The sequence below is a fragment of the Paramormyrops kingsleyae genome, chromosome 10 (genome assembly GCF_048594095.1).
Source record: "Paramormyrops kingsleyae isolate MSU_618 chromosome 10, PKINGS_0.4, whole genome shotgun sequence".
Classification (NCBI taxonomy): domain Eukaryota; kingdom Metazoa; phylum Chordata; class Actinopteri; order Osteoglossiformes; family Mormyridae; genus Paramormyrops; species Paramormyrops kingsleyae.
In genome coordinates, this window is record NC_132806.1 from 7,545,257 (window position 1) to 7,569,051 (window position 23,795).

Below are 23,795 nucleotides of genomic sequence, written 5' to 3' on the forward strand. Positions count from 1 at the left end.
TTTTAGGAAGTTATGTTTTTGTTAGAGAAGACGGTGCAGGAGAGTGCTGGGGCATCATAGTGGTGCAGCCATCAAGTGGACCCTGAGGTGAGTTCATTTTTCCACACTACACAGTGCATAGCCTGACATTCATGGAGGAATCTCGCGATTTGTGCATAATTATAATAATTACTCCAAATGCGTACATAATGCGGGACATTGCCGTACTTATATAGCCATATTAGTTAAGATGAATATCATTAAAAATAGAATGATAAATATCAATCTATATATTGTATTTGTAAAAACAATAGTTTACGGGGAAAAAACACAGAACCCAATGTTATTTAACCTATACGTATATAAATATACGTACATATATATATATTAATACACACACATGCAAGTGTGTGTGTATGTATATGTATAGCTAATTGTTTTATAGCTTATATAGCTTAAGAAGAACTTGAAGAATGACAATTCGTCCAAAACGTCCTATTTATTCTGAAAATAAACTTACAGAATTGCCCCCCCTCCCCAAAAAAATAATATTTCTGGCCCACCCTGTTACAGAGAGCTGGACCAGAGCTTGCACACACACGCCTTTATTTTTTCTTGCATGACATTTCAACTTTACACATTCTATAACACGATTGCTACACTTCAGGTTAATTAACGTTATTTCTTTCTTTGGTGACATTTAGCCCTAAAATTTTGAGCCTAATAACAAATATATACAGATTCTCACCTTTTATCAAGGCCATAATTATAATATATATTGGGGGGACATGTCGCTCCAATATTCAGATGGGCTCACAATGTCCCCCCTCCAATATATATTATAATTATGGCCTTGGCTACGGTCTTGCCTTTCATTTCATTTGTTTCAAGTTAGGGATGCTCCTTTTGACCGTTTAACCGTTAACCGAAATAATTAATTTTGACCGAATATTACTATCAGTTAAACGGTTTAAAATGTTTTTATATATATTTTAATTATTAGTAGTAGTATGAAGTTTTGTGGCATCTCAGCTGAAGATCGCTTTTCACGTTCTAAATACACTGGGTTTGAATCGGCGACTGTGATTACAGGCACACAGGCTTAGCCCACTGAGCCATGAACACAGGTACGAGCTTTGCTGCTGAAAATGGAAACATTGGCGCAAAGCTTCAGCGGCAGAGACGTATCCGTGTGCTATATTGTAGCCGATCGGTGTAAACACTACACAGACATGTGCTCTTGTTTTATTTCGGTTACAATGGGCGTATTCACATATTTCTTTATCCAATACTAACTGTCGGATTATCATGTTGTTATCATGCGAATAGCGCAATTTGCAAGTGGGAAGGCGATCAGAGCTGCTTCGAGACGCTGACGCTTAAGTCAGTCACTCTTGTTCTTTCTATTCGTATCACGAAGCTATAAAAATATATTTAGTTTCTACCTATATATATTATATTATATATATATAAGTAGACCGTCCAAGGTTTCTGAGGGTGTTTTTTAAATGTGTATATGATAAAACCTCGCAGAGTTATTTAAATGGTTTGGCGAAATTTCTGTCAGATCCCGCCGGCGGGACCACCGACCCCAGAGGAATTTAATATTCTAATCTAATCAGTTAACGGTTAATGTTCGGTTAACGAACGGCGGTTGTCGGTTGGGAAAATTAATCGAAATGAGCATCCCTATTTCAAGTCAGACATGCAGTCATGGAAAAAATTAAGAGACTACAGCACAATTTTTTGTTTCACTCATTTCTCAATTTGTCTGTGGGTGTATGTCTGTGAATAGGTGACTGCCCTGGGTTAGTGAATAGGCAACTGCTCCCCGTTACCCCAGTTGGGATTAAGCGGTTACGGTGATGGATGGATGGATGGATGGATGGATGTGAATAATATATGTATATTTTTGCAAAATGCAGCCTTATTCTTCTCTATTTCTAATTAATGAAAGGCATCTTCCTTGCTTTATGGAACTTCAGTCCTGCTTCTAGGAGCCTGATACGAACTGTCCTAGCAGTGCACTTCACACCCATGCCACTTATTGATTCCCATTCCTTTTGAAGGTCACTTGATGCCATACTATGATTCATGAGAAACTTTCAGATAAGTTAATGGACACCTCTGGCATTAGAATGTTGCTTCCACCCTTTCCCTGGCTTGTTCTCAGTGTCTCCTGCTTCACCGTATTCTTCTGTAGGGAAGACTGGGGATGACTGTAATGTTTTCTACATTTTTGTAATGTACCTCACAACTCTTTTATGGAATCACATTCAAAATTTGTTACAAACTACCTGCATGTGCCTTCTATTAATTGGCAATAGAGTTGGGCGATAAATCGATTTAATCGATTAATTCGAATTTACAGTTCAGGACGATGTGTTTTCATGAAAATCGATTTTATTACTTTTTTTACACACGAGCGCCAAAAGCGGAACTAATGCGAAGCACCATTCTTCACGGGTAAATTAGCGCGGCGTACCCAAACACTGTAGCAGATTCACTAACAACATGGCAATGACAGGGGAAAAGCTGGCGCTTGTGCCCAAGAAAGGTGTTGCCACATCTGTAATATGGAATTGGTTCGGTTTTGCGAGGTCGGACACAGACCAAACAAGTCCTCGTTGCAAAGACTTTAAAAACTGTCGCAACCAAAGGAAGCAGCGCGACTAATTTATTCCAGCATGTAAAGCAGAGGCACGCAGCGGAATGGGAGAAGTGCAGCTCCCAGTGAAATGAAAATAGCCGCAGCACCAGCACAACAAACAAAGGAACCGTCCCTGACACATTTTCGAACTATGTGCCATATGATAAGAATCGGGCACGATGGAAGGCGATAGCAAACGCTGTCGCGATGTATAGTGCAAAAGACATGGTGCCCATACATACTGTGGAAAAGCTGGGATTTATTAACATGCTAAAAGTTTTAGACCCGAAGTACGTGCCTCATTTTTCTTAACACTGGCAATTTTTCAAAAGCCCAATGGCATAAAGTATTTACTTAACACCAAGCTGACATGATAAAATTGTGTGGTTTTTTTTCTATTATTATTACAATATTACTTATTAGTTTTATTTATAAGTTTGAGGGCGTATTGTGTTGTTGACAGTTTGAAAATAAGCTATAGAGAAAGCTTTCTAGAAGTTTTTACAAGTTTCTAAAAGTGTTTACAATGGCGTGGTCTGCCATCTCACTTAAAAGCATCTTTTATGGCTTGTCAGATTGCACTTTAACCCTAAAGTAAAAAAAGCTAAATAAAGTTAAAACTTGTTTTGAACCATTTTTGTCATCTGTAGTTTGATTTTGAGTAGGGGAGGGGAAAATCGATTAAAATCGGAAATCGGATTTTTTGTGAAAAAATCGGAGATTTAATTTTTAGGACATATCGCCCAGCTCTAATTGGCAATGTTTTATCTCTGTATTACAAACACAATGAATGGTTTGGCCTCTAACACTTGGAATGGAATGTTACAATTTTTCCCATATTCAGTGATAGTGGTACCACAGCCCTGAGTTAAATGTAACATTATAAATGATGCAAAAAAAATCAAGTTATTCAAAGTTTTTAATTATTTTTCTTGTTCAGCAAAATTTGTGGGTATGTATGCATATGTGTATAATGTGTTAGTCACAACTAAAATGAAAGATCACAATAAAACCAAACCAAATGTGCATCTGTGCACCAGTTTTAATAACTGAATAATAGTGTGTCTGCATGTGTGTGTGTGTGATGTTATTCACCATCAGAATCACCCTGGTGACAGGTGTATTGAATTCCTCCTGGTGTACAGGCTTGATGGGCCTTATTGAGAGGTCATGAACAAGTTTACCTTGCGGCTAAAAGCAACAATAGCTCACAATTCATTTCTTGTATAAAAGATATATATATAGGCACATAATAAAAAATATTTTAGTTTGAATAATGCAAGTTCAAAGCTTGCAATGCTATTAGAAAAATAAAGTAAAAAAAATAAAAAACTTTCGTACCTCAAATTTCTTTTTTTGCTTAGAAATCTGACTGTTTGTTACAGGGTGTTCCTTCTTCACACGTGAAATAAAGACTAAACTTATAAACTGATGTTTATAAATATAGAGTGGTCTCTTCATTTATTTTCATGGCTGTATAATTAAGAATGTCAGACAAAATAATGAACCTCTTCTTTGAAACTTTCACAGATTCTGAGTTCCAGTGGTTATGACCCGAAATGTTTTAAGGTACTAAGAATACAAAATAAGAGACATGATACCTCAACCAGTATATACCATAATTCATTACAGACAGGGCCCTTTGCCCTTGAATCTAAAAGTATTTTGCCTAAATATGTCTTAATATCGTCACACCTTTTTTTTTAAACATATTGTACTATTGTTCCGTATTGACGCGGTGCATTCCATACTCACACCCGGCGTGGACAGCATAATACCTACTGCGTGAGAGAGACTGGGTTGTACTACGAACGTTTATTTAAAAACATAGTTTTAAAAAATCCCATTACTTTTCCAAAACTTTCTGATATATTTTTTTTTAATTTTCCATAATTTTTCAGGGTCTGGAAAACGTGATTTCATGATTCTTCCCTGATTTTCATGACGCTACGAACCCTATAACTTTTAAAAACTTTTTAAAACTTTACATTGTATTACTATGTAGTTATCTATGGAACGCGGTACCATGATGAGTCAATGAACAATCTTGAAAAACAGGCTACTTACAATTTACCGCAAACCAGTAAAACTTGATTCATAAAATAAATCCTGCGTTATTTTTTAAACATATGCTTATAGCTTATAGTATAGTTTTTCAAAAGTAGACAAATAATGGACATGCTTTATGCCTACCCGTTTCACATGCGTTCCTCAAGCCATGTACTTATATTTTTAAATATTTTCTTTGAATTTAGTGTTAATTAAACTGCGATGTTGTCATTACATAATTGTTTTGTTTAGAATGACATACCAATTCCACAAATCAAAAGTGTGCAGAAACCAACTACAATGAAGAAGAAATCAAATTTAATATTGAAACGGAGTGGTTATAAAAAATAAATTCTTTAAAAAAAGAAATATGCTCGCTGTTTCTTATAAAGAAATTTAGCAAGTGAGCTGTTTAAAAATAATTCTGGCTTTGACAGGCAAGCATCATGTGTGAAAGTTATTAAGTTTTAAAATAATTATTTGAATCTAATCCTTTTGTAGTAATTTACAAGTACACAATTAATATTCATTGAACTCATAATCAAAAGGAAATACTTACAGTCAGAGGGATAATCAAGACAACCAAAAGAATTCTTCGTTTATAAGAATCCATACCAGGATAGTTCATATATTCTGAACTTTTATGTCCATTAAAATTTAATTGCACATGGAATAAACCTATAGCACATCAAGACGGCACAACAGTCTCAATATAATAGAAGAATGTCGTCCAATGTAACTGCATTATGTAAACGGCCTACGTCATCCAGGTAAACTATTTTAACTCATTGGTTCGTGCGTTCGACTTGGGCTTGTAGCGAGATCCCCTGGCGGCTGCAGGGGTGGAGTATAAACTGACTACAGTCGGACAGCTACTCCTCGTAATATGGAATATTATTTAGCACTATTGTTGGAGCCACGCTCCTCCAGGTCCGTTGATGAGAAGAGATTCACACCAGAGACGCGGAGTAGCTGCAAGTCACAAGTTTATTCCTTACACAGATGGTGATCTGGGAGCCGCATTCTGACACACCTTCAGCATGTACAAGAGGAAGCTCATCAATACTTATTGGCTCTGTCCTTTTATAGCCCCTTCGGGGCGTCCCCCCCTCTCTTTGTATTTTCCATCCGCGTGACAACAACATATTTTGACCTTTGCTCCGGTTAGTACATGTCCCCCCCACCCAGCATTTTGTCACATAAGCGCTTTGCACCCCCCCCCCTTTGTTAAGCAAAGACAGCTTACCCTCTCTGGAACTTAGCAACAACGCACCATCTGTTTCCGTTTCACGACTGTCTGGATCAAGGCCCCCTGCCCTGCCGGCACGCCCCCTACCCTGCCTGGGGCTTTATGCCCCTGGTAGGTTCACCCAAGGCAAACAGGTCTTGGGTGAGGAACCAGACAAAGTGCGGCTCACAAGACCCCTCATGATGAATAAAATAGTGGAATCACGGTTTCCCTTGCCCGGAAGCGGGTCACCGGGGCCCCCCCCTGGAGCCAGGCCTGGGGGTGGGGCTCGACGGCAAGCGCCTGGTGGCCAGGCCTGTACTCATGGGGCCTGGTCGGGCACAGCCTGAACAAGGCACGTGGGTCCCCCTTCCCAGAGTGCGAATTACCCCTCCATAATTGGGGGGTACTGCCTTCATAACACTTCTATGACCACAGTGGCAACTGGCCCATAGGGGGCGCTCTGGCGCCGCCCTCCCAGATGTGGGGGAAATATAAAAATATTAGTGCTGTCAAACGATTAAAAATTTTAATCAGATTAATCACAGGGTTGCTGTGGATTAATTTTGATTAAGCACGATTAAAATAATTTATTTTTAATCTATATTAATCACATTTCATTTTGCATGAGCAAACAAACTCAAGAAAAAAGGGAATATATGTGCATGTATTAAAATGGATGAGAGTCAGATATAGGGCTCTCGAAGGAACAAACAGGCATGCTTAGGTTCACTCAAATACACTTTAATAAGTAATACAAAATGATCTCGCATTAACACCAATACTAAGCTATCATATTGAAGGCAATGCAAAATAACTTGTACTACAACGGGTATCAAATAATATATATCTTATAGCTAATAGTATTAGGTGCAAAGGTACGAATATATATAGAAAAGAAGCAATGATACATATAAGAAGCAAGGAAACATAAAAGAAGTTACGAAATATTATCACAAGCGGCGATAATTTACTCGCAACAATCAATGGAAAGCATAAGCAGTTGCAAAGCTATTTACACTCGGACGTGCTATCATCACCCACCTTCACACATGGACTGGGGAGCCCTTTCAGTCCTGGCAGAAGACCAACACGTGAGTTCCGAGAAAGTGCCGGGCGATGCGCGCTCTATCCCACGGCTGAACTCCGGTCAGTACTGGGATCTCCCCCTTCCTTTATACTAAATTTAGAGTTGCGTGTGGGCAGGGGGTAAGCTGGCCAGGCTCACCCCTTCCCCCCAGGCAATATATGGTGCTCCAATTGCCCCTTTTGTCCGAGTGATGCTGCTTGCGATAACATACTACAATAGGCGTCCTTGCGCAATGCCTCCCTGTTCCCCCCTAAAGGCAAGATAGGGTGCTGTATACCGACCCCACCCCTCCCATCTCCCGAAACCAAGATAAGCATCCTGCATGCTGATCTAATGGCCCAGATGAGCATCCTAGCTTCTCTTTATGAGCCCAAGTTATTTATGGCAAAATTAGGTTTTACAGGGGATCGGTAAATAACATGTTCGTGCAGTTTAGTAACATTTGGGGTGAATCATTGACGATTGATCTGAATTTCAGGATGATCAGTCCACACGCGATCAGAATTAATCCATAATTACAACCTCCCAGAATATTATAGTAAAGGATTAATTCCATGTCACGTGGGTGACGTAATCGTCCGCGAATTCATCCTAATACAGTGCACTTAACATGTTTATTGAACATCTTGAACACGAGTCGGATGCATTCCATCTGCCACAGAAGTGCAATTCCATGGACCTATATCAAAAAGCAAGATTTTTTGCTTAGCCGGACAACTTATCAGATTTAAAGTACCTCAGTTTAAATGGTCTTTATCTTCATTCACTTACAATTAGCCTGAACTACCGTAAATCCGACAAAAAATCCGACTAATCATGAAATCCAATTCAAGCCCAGTTAATTGCCATTGTTAGCAATATCAGTTAACACATTACGTGCGGTGCTTTATGTATAAAACTCCGTAGCAACATGTCCACAGATAAGTTGGACAGTATAGTGTGTGCGACCAATTTAATGAGCCACAAATGAGAAGTAGTGCTTAAACAGTATAAAACTACAACTTTCCCTTCTGTTGATAATGGGCACAGCCATCTTGGATTCTGAACTCGGGATCCTCTGTGCTGCTCCGAAATATTTATCGGATCTCCGAGAAACGGGAGCGCACCAACCTCAGCATGTCTGCGGGTCCTTGAGCAAGGCCCTTAACCCCCAGCTCCCTGGGCGCCGATACAGGTGGCTGCTCTTCACGGACAGCATACTCCACAAAGAGCAAGTTGAGGGAGGCGTAAAATGAATTTCCCCATGAGGGACAATAAAGGATTGATTATTATTATTAACATTAGCCTAATAACAAACCACACAGGCACACTTTATTCATGATAAAATGCGAATGAAAACATAGGGAGTTCTTCTCCTTGGAAAATGACCATGATCGATTTTACCTCACCAAATAGGCCTGTTTTAAATAGAGAACTTAACTTATCTTGCTAGTTAACGTAACTAACGTTTACTGTACCGGCCTCAGAAGGACACTTACTTAAACAAACAAATGAAGGTTGTAAAATAACACATTTTCAACAGGCTACTTACAATTACCAATGCACAACGAACAGGTCACTCAATTAGAATGAATGACGCAACCGACTGGCTAACCTGCCTTTAGTGCCGAGGTGGTTAAAATGGCACGGTCCACATTAGGGGTGTTTGAAATCGTTTTACATAAAATTTTCCTACAAGGTGAGGTTATCCTTTTTTTTTTTTTTTTTTTACAACAAACGAAAAATGGTAGTACCCCCCCAAACTGCTGTTTTTGTCTCTTTGGGGGGGGTCTGGGTCTTCATCGGGGGGTACAGTACCCCCCGTAATTCGAACCATGCCCCCTCCAATGGGCTCACCATCCATAGGAGGGGCCATAGGAGTCAGGTGCGATGTGAGCTGGGCGGTGGCCGAAGGCGGGGACCTTGGCGAACCGATCCTCAGCTGCAGAAGCTAGCTCTAAGGACATGGAATGTCACCTCTCTGATGGGGAAGGAGCCTGAGCTGGTGGAGGTTGTGAAGTTCCGGCTAGACATAGTCGGGCTCACCTCGACGCACGGCTTGGGCTCTGGAACCAGTCTCCTCGAAGGGGGTTGGACCCTCTTCCACTCTGGAGTTGCTGAACCCAAGCGGTGTTTTGTTGCTGGACTTCTGTGCTTGTCATGGATTGTCCATAATGAACACCATGTTCAGGCATAAGCAGGGTTCGAAATTAACTTTTTTGATCACCAGCCAAAGTGGCTGGTAACTTTCTGAAGTTACCAGCCAATCAGAATTTCCATTGGACAAATTTTTACGTGGTGAAAATAAGAGATTATGAATGCCACTGAATGAAAATTTGATCATTTTATTAACAGTGCATGAAAAACGCACAGAAAGTGCAATACACACAACAAACTATACAGTTATAAACTGTTATAAACTTAATTATACATCCCCACCACGAAACTGTTAGTTTTATTTTTTTCTTTCGTGTACTCACGGCAAATCTGACAAAACATGACCGCATTTTTACTATCAAACACTAGCCAATGACGACCTGTCTGCCATTTACAATTAAACTTCCTTCTCTTTGTTTCGCACGCTCTGTCAACATTTTCATGTTCTGCCTCCTTCCTCTTCTCACCTCTTCCTGATCCTGACGTCTGTCCTAACCACCGCAGCATTTTGATTTTAGCTTATTTCGCTGTCCAGCTCAGTCCTCTTTGCTCATCCGATATTTCCTATTTCTTGTTTGTGTTTTCGCGCTCTCGTCGTTGATTGGACCCGCAAACCGAAGCGTACAGTATCTGCGTGCTGCTGCCAAAGGTATCTAAAACGTCACCCGTAGTGTAGTGTTCATGTGAAATGTAGGACGGAGGGGACAAACGACCCAGAGCGTCTCTGACATGATTTGCATGATTGGTTCATGCATCACCGGCCAAACTGGCTGGTAAGTTTTTATCAATATCCGCCAAAATGATTTTTAACCCGCATTTGGCGGGTTGGCGGGTGTTAATTTCGAACCCTGGCACTTGGCACCAGGACACCCTAGGCCGCAGTTCGATGATCGACTTTGTAGTCTGGTCATTGGACTTGCGGCCGCATGTCTTGGACACTCGGGTGAAGAGAGGGGCGGAGCTGTCAACTGATCACTACCTGGCGGTGGGTTGGCTCCGCTGGTGGGGGAGGAAGCCGGCCAGGCCTGGCAGGCCCAAGCGGAATCCCCTGTCAGGAGGAGTTTCAACTCATACAGATCTGGCCATTAAAAATGCGTCTATTTTCACGCGGCAGCCTGCAATTCGTCACGCGTGATCACGGGTCTCCCTGCAAGCGCTTTTTCAGATTTTTTTAAAATGTTGTTGCGCTTCATATAATATCCACCAGGTGGTGCAAGGAACAACAGTCTGTAGCCATACACCATGTCCAGCTCTAGGGGGCGTTGGTCACAAATACCATTGTTAACAATAGTTCAGTGATTCCATCTTTCCTGAAAGTATGGTTCAAACGGACATTCACAAATAGCATTGCAAACTTACGTGGTTGGAACTATAGCTCTCGACCTGTGGTTATAATCATAGTTTCTCACTAGTACGATGTTGAATTGCTAAAAAATTATGCTCTTGGGTGCAACAAACAAGCTTACATGCTGTACAATCTACCTGTATATCAGGAGTGGGGAACCTTTTTTTAATCAAGGGCCATTTACACTTTTGCAATATCCTGTAAGGGCCATACTAAATTATTGAACATAGATGAAAACATAGATAGCGTGGTGAGTGTTGTGGAGAGTATTTGCTGTGTGATTGTTAATGGGTTGCACCTGGAGGGGGGAGGGTTGCCTTTTTAAAGGGGTTGGAATAGATTGAGGGGTGTTGTTTCTTTCTTGGGTTGGTTTGGTGGAGAAAGGACCGATGTGGTTCGGGAGGGGGGATCCCTTGGCTGTCCGCGGTTAATGTTGGGGGAAATGTGGTGGGTCTGTCGCTGATATTAGATCGGCCGCGGGCGAAGATAAGCAGGCAAGAGTGAGGTGGGGGGGTGAGTGTGTAGGGAAGTTAGTTATGCGGGGGCGATAGGGAGCCGCGGAGCGAAGTGAGTTTTGGGAGTGGAGCCTCTTCCTTCTTTGGGGTGGGGGGCTGTATTGCCTCTCTCCTGAGAAGTAACCGTCCTTTTAAAGGTTTTTCTGTCTTTCGTATGAATGTGTACGGTTGTGTGTCGATGACCCTCTTTTAGCCGGGGTTCGTAGTAGGGTTCGTTGAGGGTGGGGAAAGAGACTGACGGGGGTGATTTGGGTGATATACAGAGTACAGTGCTTTTTCCCTCACTAGATGTGTGTATTTATAATTATGGATTTTGTTGGACGTGACCTGCTGTTGTGGAGTTAACACATGTGATGTATTGCCCCCTACTGTCCGGTGTTGCCCTCTGGAAAGGATTGTGATCCCCGGCTATTAACTAAATTAAATAAAGTAATATTCTATTTATACCCTTGGCTTTGGTGTCTGGACCTCCCCAGATAAATTATAAAAAAAGGTGGTGGCAGCGGTTACCAGTGAACCCGTTTAAGTTGTAGCGGACATAGGAGTTTTAGTTCGCTACACTTATTACAATATCACTAACCTCTCTTTCTTTTTTAAACAATGCAGTTAGTCCCTTTTGCTGGCCAAGCATGACTGAAGCTCAATCGGTGGCAAAGCCACTTAACTTGTCAAATGGTACAGTAATTCAAATTTGTTCATTGCCAAAACAACTTGCTCAAACAAATCATCACCTTTGGTATGGCAAGTATGGCTTGCAAAGACAGCAATGCCTCGGTCGTTTCAAACTCAGCAGTGATTCCGCGCTCAAAGATGGCTATTTGGGCAGTATTTGTTATGTCTGTTGTTTCACCGCAGGCCAGAGAGAAAAGTGGATTTTTTTCCCAGTGTCATTGTTTCTCGCGCCATATCGGTAATTCATTCTGTATGTAATGGCAAGGTATTTATAATTTCGTTTCTTTTTTAAGTTAATTTAGAAAAAAAAAACAGTTTGGAGCATTTTTTTTCGTTAAACGTAAGCTTTTCGTTTCTTAAAGTAAAGACCAAGCGGCAGATAGTGAGTTGACCTACTCTGTTTCAATCTGCCTTCTCAAATCACGAATTGGATAAAATAAAATCTATAGAGGTAAAATAATAGATATAAATAATAATAGATATAAATGTGTGCTATTAGGTGCATATCCAATCATTTGTGCGGAGAGTGAAAGGTAAAACGTTTTTCGGACATGAAGACGCAAGCGCGATCAGAAATTCATTATAAATTTCAACATTTTAAAGCAACATCAAATGAAGATATGCATGTTTGAGAGGTAGCTCGTCTTTTTCATACCATATATACAATTTTAGATACACTTGATTTGATTGATTTGGGTAGAGAGGAGAAATATAAACTATAGTTTTAGGAGTGTTAACAGTTTATTTTATGTATTATTATTATTATTAATAGTAGTCGTAGTATTTTTTTCTTTAGATTTGTTTTTGCGTTTTTGGTGCTGTTTATTATAATGGCGCGCTGCCCATGCCGTTTTTTATTTTTTTTTCTTAAAAAATAATTGAAGGAAAAGGGGAGAAACCCATTTAGATTTGGCCTAATGTGCATGTAAATACTATGGCCTACCCTAGTATTATATCCTAATATCCATCCATCCATCCATTTTCCAACCAGCTTTATCCTATTGGGGGGCGCGGGGTCCGGAGCCTATCCCGGAAGCAACAGGGAACAACCCTGGACAGGGGGCCAGCCCATCACAGGGCACACTCGCACACCAGTCACTCACACATGCACACCTAAGGGCAATTTAGCAACGTCAATTAGCCTCAGCGCAATGTGATTTCTCGCACAGTTAATACAAATGCATGCAGTGACAATCTGATAATAGATCTATTTTATCAGTTGCTCACTTGCATTTAAAAGACCGTAAAACGGCATGGGCGGCGCTAGGGAGGGGCTATCAGGTGCTATATAGAGTGAAATGTTTATGAATAGCAGAATGGGGGTGGGGGGGCTGAATGCTGTCTGTTGCCTTGTAATCAACATATTATTGGAGACTCTTTTGGGGGGGGGGGGATTCCGACTGTCTAGCATTCAGTTTCATTTCGGATTCAGCATTCAAATGCATGCCAGGGAAAAGGGGAAAGCTTTCCTCTCGCACAGTTAATACAAATGCATGCAGTGACAATTTGATAATAGGTCTATTTTATCAGTTGCTCACTCGCTGCCGATTTAAAAGACCGTAAAACGGCATGGGCGGCGCTAGGGAGGGGCTATCAGGTGCTAGACCAAAGCACGTACATCAGGGCTAGCTGTTACAAGGGGTGTGCGAGGCCCTGAGCAAAGTTAAGTTGCAAAACTTCTAGTGTCTTCATGTACTGTATATTGAAGTTTAGACAGTTTGTAAGAATATTTAGTATCACTGGTGTGAAAATGCTGTTACTGTAAATCAGAGGCGGAGTCAGACATTTTATACACCCGGGGCTTAGCATGCGGGGTAGTATTCATGTGGGATTGGGGGGGGGGGGGGTTAGAAATGACTGAAAAACATGCTGTGAAGTTGAAGATTTATTAGGCTGTGACTCTACTAACCTATCAGAAGCTTCTTAGACTCAGAATGGAATCGTCTGGAGTTTTCTTATTAATTAAAGACACAATAAACTTAGTGTATATATATACTCCTAAATTTGATGAAAGTGATAAAAAATAGACATCTCTCTCTCTCTTTATTCTGACATTTAACTAATTCAAAAGATATTTCAATATTTATTTATATAAAACAAAAAAGTTTACTCTAAATTGATGTTTAACAGTAAAAAAAAATGTTTTTATGTTTTTTCCCTAAAGTGTATGTAAATATTTGGTTTCAACTGTGAATATACTGCTGTGTATTGAAATTCCTCTTGTTTTGCATAGAAATATATTGAACAACATACAAAGCATAATATATAAAATAACATTTACCTGAGTTTTTTCTTTGAAAGAATTAAGCCCCTTATGTCCATTGTTGTGTACATCAGTACATAACTGAAACCGATTTAGAGTGCTTTATTTAGCCGTGGAGGGTAACAACTGAAAATATGAAATGAACACACATGTAAGCTAAGACTCTCTAAAAAAACAGCATTGTTGTTCGGCTTTTCATTTCGCCATTTCTTGATTCACTCGAATAGCAAGTAACGTAATATGGGTCAAGTGATCAGTTTGATATCTTTTGTCAGCGTCATATTTACATTATTTGTACAGTACGAATGATTTGCTTTGGTACCTGGTCAAACTTAAGCTCTCCTCTGTCTGCCTGTCTGCACTTCTTCTACAGCAAATTCGCAGGCAGCAGCTTCTCCCCCCCTCGCTCACATGCGTAAGTGCTGTGCTCAGTCGCCTAGTGCCTGAGCTCGGATCATACCAAAATTAGGGGGAATTTACGACTGTGCGCTATGTGCTTCGAATATTGTGTGTAGTTTTTGTTTTATACAGTTGTCAGTCAGGCATCTAGCTATGAAATAAATTACACTCCAAAAGACCCTGGGCTTCTGAAACAACAACCCGGGCTTAAGCCCAGTAAGCCACCCCCCCGCTCCGCCAATGCTGTAGATGCCGGTGGAGTGAACGGGAGTTGAGAAAGTTGAAAGTGAGGGCACAGGCGCATCCTCCACTGGGCTGGCAGATCCAGCTATTTTTTATTATTTTAGGCTACTTTGAACTTAAAGTTGATAAAGTAGGAAGTTGCATTATCCGTTAAAAAAAAAAAATATCAGCACTATCAACACAGTATATAACACTAATCTGGTTACGTACAGTAATAGAAAAAAATGCAATCACATGAGCCGTGTCCATTTCGAGACAAAACAAGGCACTGACAAGTTTAAAGATCAGTCAGTAAAAGTTTTTTTTATTCCTCTCCAGTTTAAACAGCTCCGACTTACATCATTTTAGCCTGGAACTAGGCTTAAGTCTGGTCTGTGAAACCAGAGGGAAGTGTTTTTTTTAAGTTTTCTGAAAAGTAGTAGTTAATGAGGCCACCAGCGGCATGTACAGCATAAAGAGTGAAATGTTTATGAATAGCATAGCAGAATGGGGGTGGTGGGGCTAAATGCTGTCTGTTGCCTTGTAATCAACATATTATTGGAGACTCTTTTTGGGGGGGGGGGGGGGGATTCCGACTGTCTAGCATTCAGTTTCATTTCGGATTCAGCGTTCAAATGCATGCCAAGGAAAGGGGGAACGCTTTCCTCACACGCTCCACCTACAGTATGACGCGCCCTCTTTTCACAAAACATTAGTGCCCACACCCCTGACACACTGTACGAATAAATACAGTCCATCCATGTGTAAAGTCATCTCACAATGACCAAAATCAGCAAGCTGCATTCCCAAGACATCAGGGTGATGAGGTCTGCTAGAAGTTCTACTCAAGAAATATCCCGACATCTGAAATCCATTGGTGTACACGCTACATTGAGCACTATCAGAAGACATTACAAAGAACGATCATCGCACAAACGTAATCCTCGCAAAATAACTGAGTAAGTTACCCACTGCATGACGCGAACACAAACACTAGCCTAAATACTGGTTAATGCTAAGTGGTGGTTATGCATAAACTGTCAAATGTTTAACTATTTTCTGTTTTGCCCTTGATTTTAGGGACATTGTCCTATCCATAGAGAATATCACTCGTCAGAATGATGAACTGGTGTCATGTTCCGTGAAAAAACAGCTATGGCGTGACAGCGGAGTGGAAATAAGCGAGTGATCCATTCGGAGGATAAGACAAAAGCTTGGGTGGAAGTATGGGAAAACTCAACATTGTCCCATGATCAGAGACAAAAATAAAGAGTTACGTCTCCAACAAGCCCACAAATGGATTGCTGAGAAGGAGTCATTTCACGATGTCATTTTCACTGATGAAACAACAGTGGCTTTGGACCGCTTTGCCACCATGTCATTTCGTAAGAGTGGGAGGCACGTGTCTAAACTAAAGCCAAAGCACCCGCTAAAAGTTCATGTTTGGGGAGCAATATCCAGACTGGATCCGGGACCGATTGCAATCTTCGAAGGCACAATGGACCGGTGTTTCTTTGAAAATGCTATTGTAACAGAAACTGCTGCCCCATACATTAGGGAAAACTTCGGAGCACATCACCGTTTTTTCCAAAACAATGACCCAAAGCACACTGCTGCAGGCAGACTCATTGCTGAACAGGGTATAAACTGGGTTAAGACTCCCGCCGAATCCCCCGACATGAATCCCATTGAAATGGTGTGGCATGCTCTGAAACATTATATTGGAAAGGTAGCAAAACCAACTACAAAGTCTGACTTAATTGCTGCCATAAATAAATTCTGGTTCAAGGAACTTACAGCAATGGCATGCAACAAGTACATAAACAGATTGTTTAAAGTTCTTCCGGCTGTGGTGGAGCGTCAGGGTGGACATACTGGAATGTAACAATGTCTAAAGTTGTTTAAAAATGTCTAAGCATTGGCAAAACTGTAAAATGAAAATATACTCTACATTTCTGATCACTTGAATAAATAAGTTTTTTTGGCATTGTTGTTGTTGAGAATCTGCTGTTATCAAAAACATAAAATAATAACGTGTCCCGTTGTAAAGTTGTTGCAGTATTGTTGTGTACAAAGTTGTAGCAATATGAGATCCTAATAGTCTATTATGAGAATAAAGGCATAACATTATGTGCGCTTGAGTGGCATATTAAAACAAAAATCTAAGAAAAAATAATTGAGAAAACGGTGGTCTATGCTGGTGTATGACGATTGAGATCGCAAAATGGCCTTCAGAAGTTAAATTAAAAACTGCAGAGCATTGTATTTTGTAATTGCATGTTGGCCTATTCTTGTGATTCATAAAATATTACTGCGCAACTAACGAGTAACACAGCGCAGATATTCCTTGCTTTTTGGACTTTGCACCCTAGCAATACCTTATGACTTTCACAACCCTTCAAATTACAAGATCTAACCTCACAAATGTTAATGTGAGGGGGTCGTTCCTGTCACTTTTAAACGTGCCAATTCACCTTTCACCTTTCCCCACCCTATGAATAAAGGAGAGAAGAGCAGGCTTGGCTCTGGGGGGTTAAAATGTAATTCAAGATATTTTAAATTACTGCTGGTTAAAAATACTACTTACAGGCCTAATCACAGTGAGGTGGTGCTCCTGCTGAATGGCACAGACTGTATGGACTATTTAAATTGAGCAGTGCAACGTTTTATATGTTCCTTTAACTATATTTGATTTTGATAATGAACAGCTAGGTTCTCAAGTTAGCAAAATATATTGCGTGTACCGGAGCCTGCGTGATCACTGCATTTTTTAGCCTTCTATGAGAAGAGACGGTTACTCTGTAATTTATGGTCATACAGACAGAAGCTAAACATAATTCAAAACTAAAGTATTTCGCGAAATATATATTTTTCTGTTTTATACCATTTCATTGATTGATTCGTTGTAAAATAATGCTGACATTGTCCTTGAAATAGGCTATATTAATTAAAAGAATCCATAAAGGCTTGCTTTATGTTATGTTTGTTTATTAACCCGTGTTTTTTTTCCATCTACAGAAAAAAATAAACAATGTTTGATGGTTAAGCTCCAGCTTTTAGCGAATGTTTTAACAGGTTTTCAGCTTTTAAAATGTATGTTTTCTAACAGGAAATAATACACCCCAACATACCCCTTATATTTAACGCTCCAAACGTTTTTCTTAGTTAACTAAAAAAACTAAACTAAATTAGACTAAATATAATCACTTTGCCAATACATACAAAATTGAAGGGGGAAAATATTTTTGTCCCGTCAATTCCTTCGATATCACTGTCAGTCACCACTCTTTCGAGAATGAACCCAGCATAAATATGAAGATGTAAATATATATATATATATTTAGCATAGCCAAGTGTATTATTTTAAATTACTGCTGGTTAAAAATACTACTTACAGGCCTAATCACAGCCTAATCACTTACAGGCCTAAAGCACAGACTGTATGGACTATTTAAATTGAGCAGTGCAATGTTTTATATGTTCCTTTAACTATACTCGATTTTGATAATGAACAGGTTGTTATGTCAAGTTAAAAAAAGTGGAACAGAGCTCTGGAAGCGGAACAGATACCTACGAGATCAAATGCGGATATCGCGTTATTCACACTCACGGTGCTGTGTTGCTGATAAACATGATATAGTTTCAGTTCTGTTGCTTTTATATGGAAATAAATACAATACACAAGACACTCAAATTGCTTGCCATTTAATTCCATACGAAAGGCGTATTTATCATCCATTTTTTACTTTAACACAAACATGTATTTTAGATTTTGATAGTAATATGAACCAATGAGCAATAAACTGTGTCCTCAGCCAGTCGTCTCCTATCGATTCCGCACAGATTTGGCTCATCTCAAACGAGCCTTTTACTGTACAGTAGCTCGCGGTGATGTTCGCTGCCGCTTCAGTTCAGTGCGTTACATGACTGCCCCCTACTGATCATGTCTTTCCTGTGTCAATGCATTTTCTGTGTTCCCGGGAAATACACCGGTGTCACGCGAGATCACTTTCCTTCCCACGCGCAATTTGGATGGCCAGATCTGTACCTCCGGCAGAACTTCTCCCATGTCCCGGGGGAGGCGGGGGACATTGAGTCCGAATGGGCCATGTTCCACGCCTCCATTGTGGAGGCGGCTGACCAGAGCTCTGGCCGTAAGGTGGTCGGTGCCTGTCGCGGCGGCAATCCCCGAACCCGCTGGTGGACACCAGTGGTGAGGGATGCCGCCAAGCTGAAGAAGGAGCCCTATCGGGCCTTTTTAGCCTGTGGGACTCCAGAGGCAGCTGACAGGTACCGGCAGGCCAAGCGGGATGCGGCTTCAGCGGTCGCTGAGACAAAAACTCGGGTATGGGAGGAGTTTGGTGAGGCCATAGAAAATGACTTCCGGATGGCTTCGAGGCGATTCTGGTCCACCATCCGGCGGCTCCGGGTGGGAAAGCGGTGCAACATCAATACTGTTTATGGTGGGGATGGGGTGCTGCTGACCTCAACTCGGGACATTTTGGGTCGGTGGAAGGAATACTTCGAAGACCTCCTCAATCCAACCGACACACCTTCCAATGTGGAAGCAGAGTATGTGGACTTGGGTGTGGACTCCCCTATCTCGGGGGCGGAGGTCGCTGAGGTGGTTAAAAAGCTCCTCAGTGGCCGGACCCCAGGGGAGGATGAGATCCGCCCGGAGTTCCTTAAGGCTCTGGATGCTGTGGGGCTGTCCTGGTTGACACACATCTGCAGCATCGCGTGGACATTGGGGGCAGTGCCTCTGGACTGGCAGACCGGAGTGGTGGTCCCCCTCTTTAAGAAGGGGGACCAGAGGGTGTGCTCCAACTATAGGGGGATCACACTCCTCAGCCTCCCTGGTAAGGTCTATTCGGGGGTTCTGGAGAGGAGGGTCCGCCGGATTGTCGAACCTCGGATTCAGGAGGAGCAGTGTGGTTTTTGCCCCGGCCGTGGAACAGTGGACCAGCTCTACACTCTCCGCAGGGTTCTGGAGGGTTCATGGGAGTTTGCCCAACCAGTCTACATGTGTTTTGTGGACTTGGAGAAGGCATTCGACCATGTCCCTCAGGGAGTCCTGTGGGGGATGCTCTGGGAGTATGGGGTGCCGGGCTTCCTTTTAAGGGCTGTTCGGTCCCTGTATGACCGGTGCCAGATCTTGGTCCACATGGGCGGCAATAAGTCGGACTTGATTCCGGTGAGGGTTAGACTCCGTCAAGGCTGCCCTTTGTCACCGATTTTTTTCATAGTTTTTATGGACAGAATTTCTAGGCGCAGCCAGGGCGTTGAGCGTGTCCGGTTTGGTGACCTCAGGATTAGGTCTCTGCTTTTTGCAGATGTAGGAATTATTAGCTCAGGTAAATTTTAATATCTCCACCAATATGTTTGAATTAATTAAAGTTTAATTAATTATTATTTAATGCTGATTATTAATCAATTGTTATGCCGAATGGTCGGCTCCTCCAAACTCGATTGCGGTATCCCCTTGAGTCTGTTAATGTGAGACTTAAATGGGATTCACTAATTACCAGTATCGCTTAGTAACCTGGGTTAGAAGGCTCCTCCACCGAGCTGCGTCACCAGGTAATGTAAACAATTGGTAGCGAAGCCCCCCTCACGGCCGATGAGAGAGAGTCTCGCGATGTTTCAGGCGAGTTTGAGGTTCAGAGCGTGTAGCAAGATCGCACAGAGGCAGGAACTTAGTGTGAGTACTCAATGACGGAGGCTGAAGTTGTGTAAAAGACATGTATTTATTCCTAACTAACACTACAACTAACATAAGACAGACATTACACCTAACACAAACAATAAACACGAAATAACGGAATAAAACAAACGATGTAATTATGAAAATGCAATGACCGGATTTAAATGAGTAACCTTAAATGGGAAATACTGTTCTGCAAAGCAAGCACAGTTTGTGGAAACACGACCCTAAAGTCTTATAGCAGGTTAACCAGAACAGCTTAAGTTGTTAGAATGAAAGGAAGTTGGTTTACTTGGTTGAAGAGTGGGGGGGGGGGGTCTTGGCAGTTGATTGGCAGAGCTGCTGAGCCGATGGCACTCAGGAAGGCGCGGCGTTTGAAGCAGTGGAGTGGAGCCCCTTTGGATTCTCTCTCCTGGTGAAGCTTTCCCAGGTAGCATTCCCATATGGGGCCCATATGGGAAAGACATGGGCCATCTGGGCTGGCCCAGCTCACATTTTACCCATGTGGGGCCCATATGGGCAGAATCTGGGCAAACCCATATGGGGCTGAACGATATGGGCCCCATATGGGCAGGATCTGGGCAAACCCATATGGGTGAAATGTGGCTGAACGCAATATGGGTAACACGTGATTTTGTCTAAAAAATTACTGCTGTTATAATTGTTCTGAACACGCATACAATTGCTTGATTCTTAATATTTAATTAAGTTTCTGAGTGGAAATTTGAAACCCCCAGAATTACACGAGAATTAACGTCCCAAATGTTGAGCTCCGGAATGCGATCTTGAAAAGTTCACACCAGGAATTGATTTATTTATACCTAGTCCTGATAAGATTGTGGAGAATAAAGGTGGACAGAGTGGAAAATGAAAAATAAACATATGGTTCTGTACTGTGCTTTACTTTTTGGCTTTGTCCTTTACAGTAACTTTTTTGGAGTACTGAATACAGCAATTAATGTTATATATTAGTTATTCTGTTTTTGCAGTCATAAATGTACAGTATACAAATATTTTTGGTAGACGACCATACTCTTTTTACTATAGTCTTGCAGTTTCTAATTTACATGCCAGCAACAGTTTTGACTTATATACAAATATTTGACTTGTATAGTGTTTTCAATTTTTTGCTGTAGTGTGTAATGACCATGTTCATTAGCGTTTATTTAACCGACTGGCTTGATGTGTGATCTGAAAGCAGTGTTTGCTTTTGAGCAAAGATAATAGTTTTCAGAAGATTGTTTGATTTTGCAAGACGAGTGTAAGGTATTGTGAGTTCAGCTTGAATTTTAGGATTTGTGCTTATAGTGGTTTGAGAAAAAGAGAGGAGATTTTAGGAAATGTGTTTTAGCAATTCAGGAAAACTGTAAAATGTCAAGGCATGTCAGACGACTTTGAAAGTGGGTGATAGGCCTCAGACTTGATCCAGAGGGTTACAGTAAATACTTATTATTCTGTTTCTTTTATGGTCCTCTTTTTGTATCTGCTACTATGACAAAAAAAATCCCAGTCTATCTACCTAGTGCTGCTTCATTATTCCATCCTCTTTGTGCAATGTACAGTACTGTCAGCAAAACAGCATGATACTACCACCACCATGCTTGACCGTTGGTTCAGTGTTCTTAAGTTAGGAAAACAACCTCACCCTAACCCCTTCAAACATATCTCTTTTCATTGTGGCCAAGCAGAGATGACACATTCACACGTCATTGTCTCTGCCCCCCCAGCTCCCCCGTGAATGTGCAGTCACACGTCATTGTGACTGCTCCCCCATCCCCCGTCCCCCCCCCCCAGGGCGCATTTTAATATAGGCTACAGCTTTTGATAAGATCTGTGTTTTAGCTGATAATTACATCTAATGTTAAATCAATATTTTTATTTTTTTTGATAAACATCATAATAGACCACATACATACAGATTCATCAAACAAGTCATCAAACAATCAGTCAGAAAACAGGCACCTTTTGAAAAGGCCTGGCGGGCTAGAGCTGTACTGCGCATGCGCGATACATTCCAACGGCTATTTCACCGGACGTCCACCCGAAAAACTCCACAGAAGTTGAAAACTTTCCCGGTGCGTTTTAGGTAAGTAATTTTACAGTTGATTGTTTGATTGAAAAATACATTATAAACAGAGAGTTATATCAATTTGCATGCATCTGAACGTTCTTATATTTTTAACTACAGTTTCCAACTCAAATGCTTTTTGAGCATGTATGCGCTTTATTTTAAATTTACAACATTGTTTAATGTATATGACCGCCATTGTGTGTGTGTGTTTGTGTGTATATATGTATTAAAACGCCATCTAATCTATACTGTGATAGATGTTAAAGTATAAAGTACAATATTGTAGTCAGATCAGTTTAAAACATTTGTAACCATTTTTTCGTAACATGTAAAATGATGATTATTAAATTATAACTCAATTCAGCGGGAGAACAAATGTTATTTGCCAATGTAATCTAGTTCCTTTTTGATAATTATTTCAGAACGTCCTTTTTAAATGCACATGATGGACATATTGCATGTATCAAGCATTTTCCCAGCGCCTTGCTTTAGCGTCTCTCGTCCTTCACCTTAACGGGCCTGGGGGAGGGGTGTTTTAAAAGCCGAAACCTGTTTGCAAAGAAACACCATAGAGATGCGTAGAAGCATGGGCGTAAATTACGGGGGGGACTGAGGAAGAGGAAGGAGGGTTCAAATTTCCGTACATCGCGGTAAATTAATTGGCAGTCTGGCAAAGTTTTAAATAAATTGAGAAGTGGTAATATATTTAACATTAGTTTTTTTCAGTTTTAAATTTGTTTATGCTCTGCTGCTCCCAGTACAATAAAAATGCAGATATTATTGTATTTTTAGGTTGGTAATTGTTAGGTTGGTGATTTTAAACTTGTACTCTGGGATTGACTGATATAGTAATTTGATTATTTTTAGATAAACAGATAAAATATCACTTACTGCCAAATGGAATGCACAAATTTAATTAGATTATTCCTCACTTTTTTCCAGGTGCTGTGTGGAAAAATTCAAAAACGAAAGAGGCTACAAAAGATGAGGTGAAAGGAAGCATTACCTCATTCCTCTACAAAAAGAGACGCAGACAAGAGGCAGAGCAGAAGAGTGGCCCTTCCAAACAGGGTAGAGTGGAATTGGTGGACTAAGAGGTTTTTTTAATTTGTAAAATAAATGTAAACTGGTTTTTTATTTAATTGTGATGTCAGTGTGTGATTTTCCTTAAATAAATATTGCATAAAACTGATTTCAGGCCTATCTGCTTCTTTAGTTTTGGTTCAGCCACAGTTTAACTTATCAGTTTAAGACAAATCCCACATCCATGCCCATATGGGCTGGCCCACATTGTGCCCAGGTGATGTGGCCCATGTGGGGCCCAGATAAATCCCACATCATTTGCCCATATGGGCTGGCCCACATTGTGCCCAGGTGATGTGGCCCATGTGGGGCCCAGATAAATCCCACATCTTTGCCCATATGGGCCCCAGATAAATCCCACATCTTTGCCCATATGGGCCACAGATAAA

At 41.0% G+C, this 23,795-nt stretch overlaps 1 long non-coding RNA gene across 1 annotated transcript; it reads left to right on the top strand.

Moving 5' to 3' along the window:
- Positions 1 to 22,076: 22,076 nt before the first annotated feature.
- Positions 22,077 to 23,515, top strand: LOC140593152 (uncharacterized). Its single transcript, XR_011993416.1, has 2 exons — positions 22,077 to 22,338; positions 23,266 to 23,515. It is a non-coding gene; the product is annotated as an uncharacterized lncRNA (long non-coding RNA).
- Positions 23,516 to 23,795: the final 280 nt, after the last annotated feature.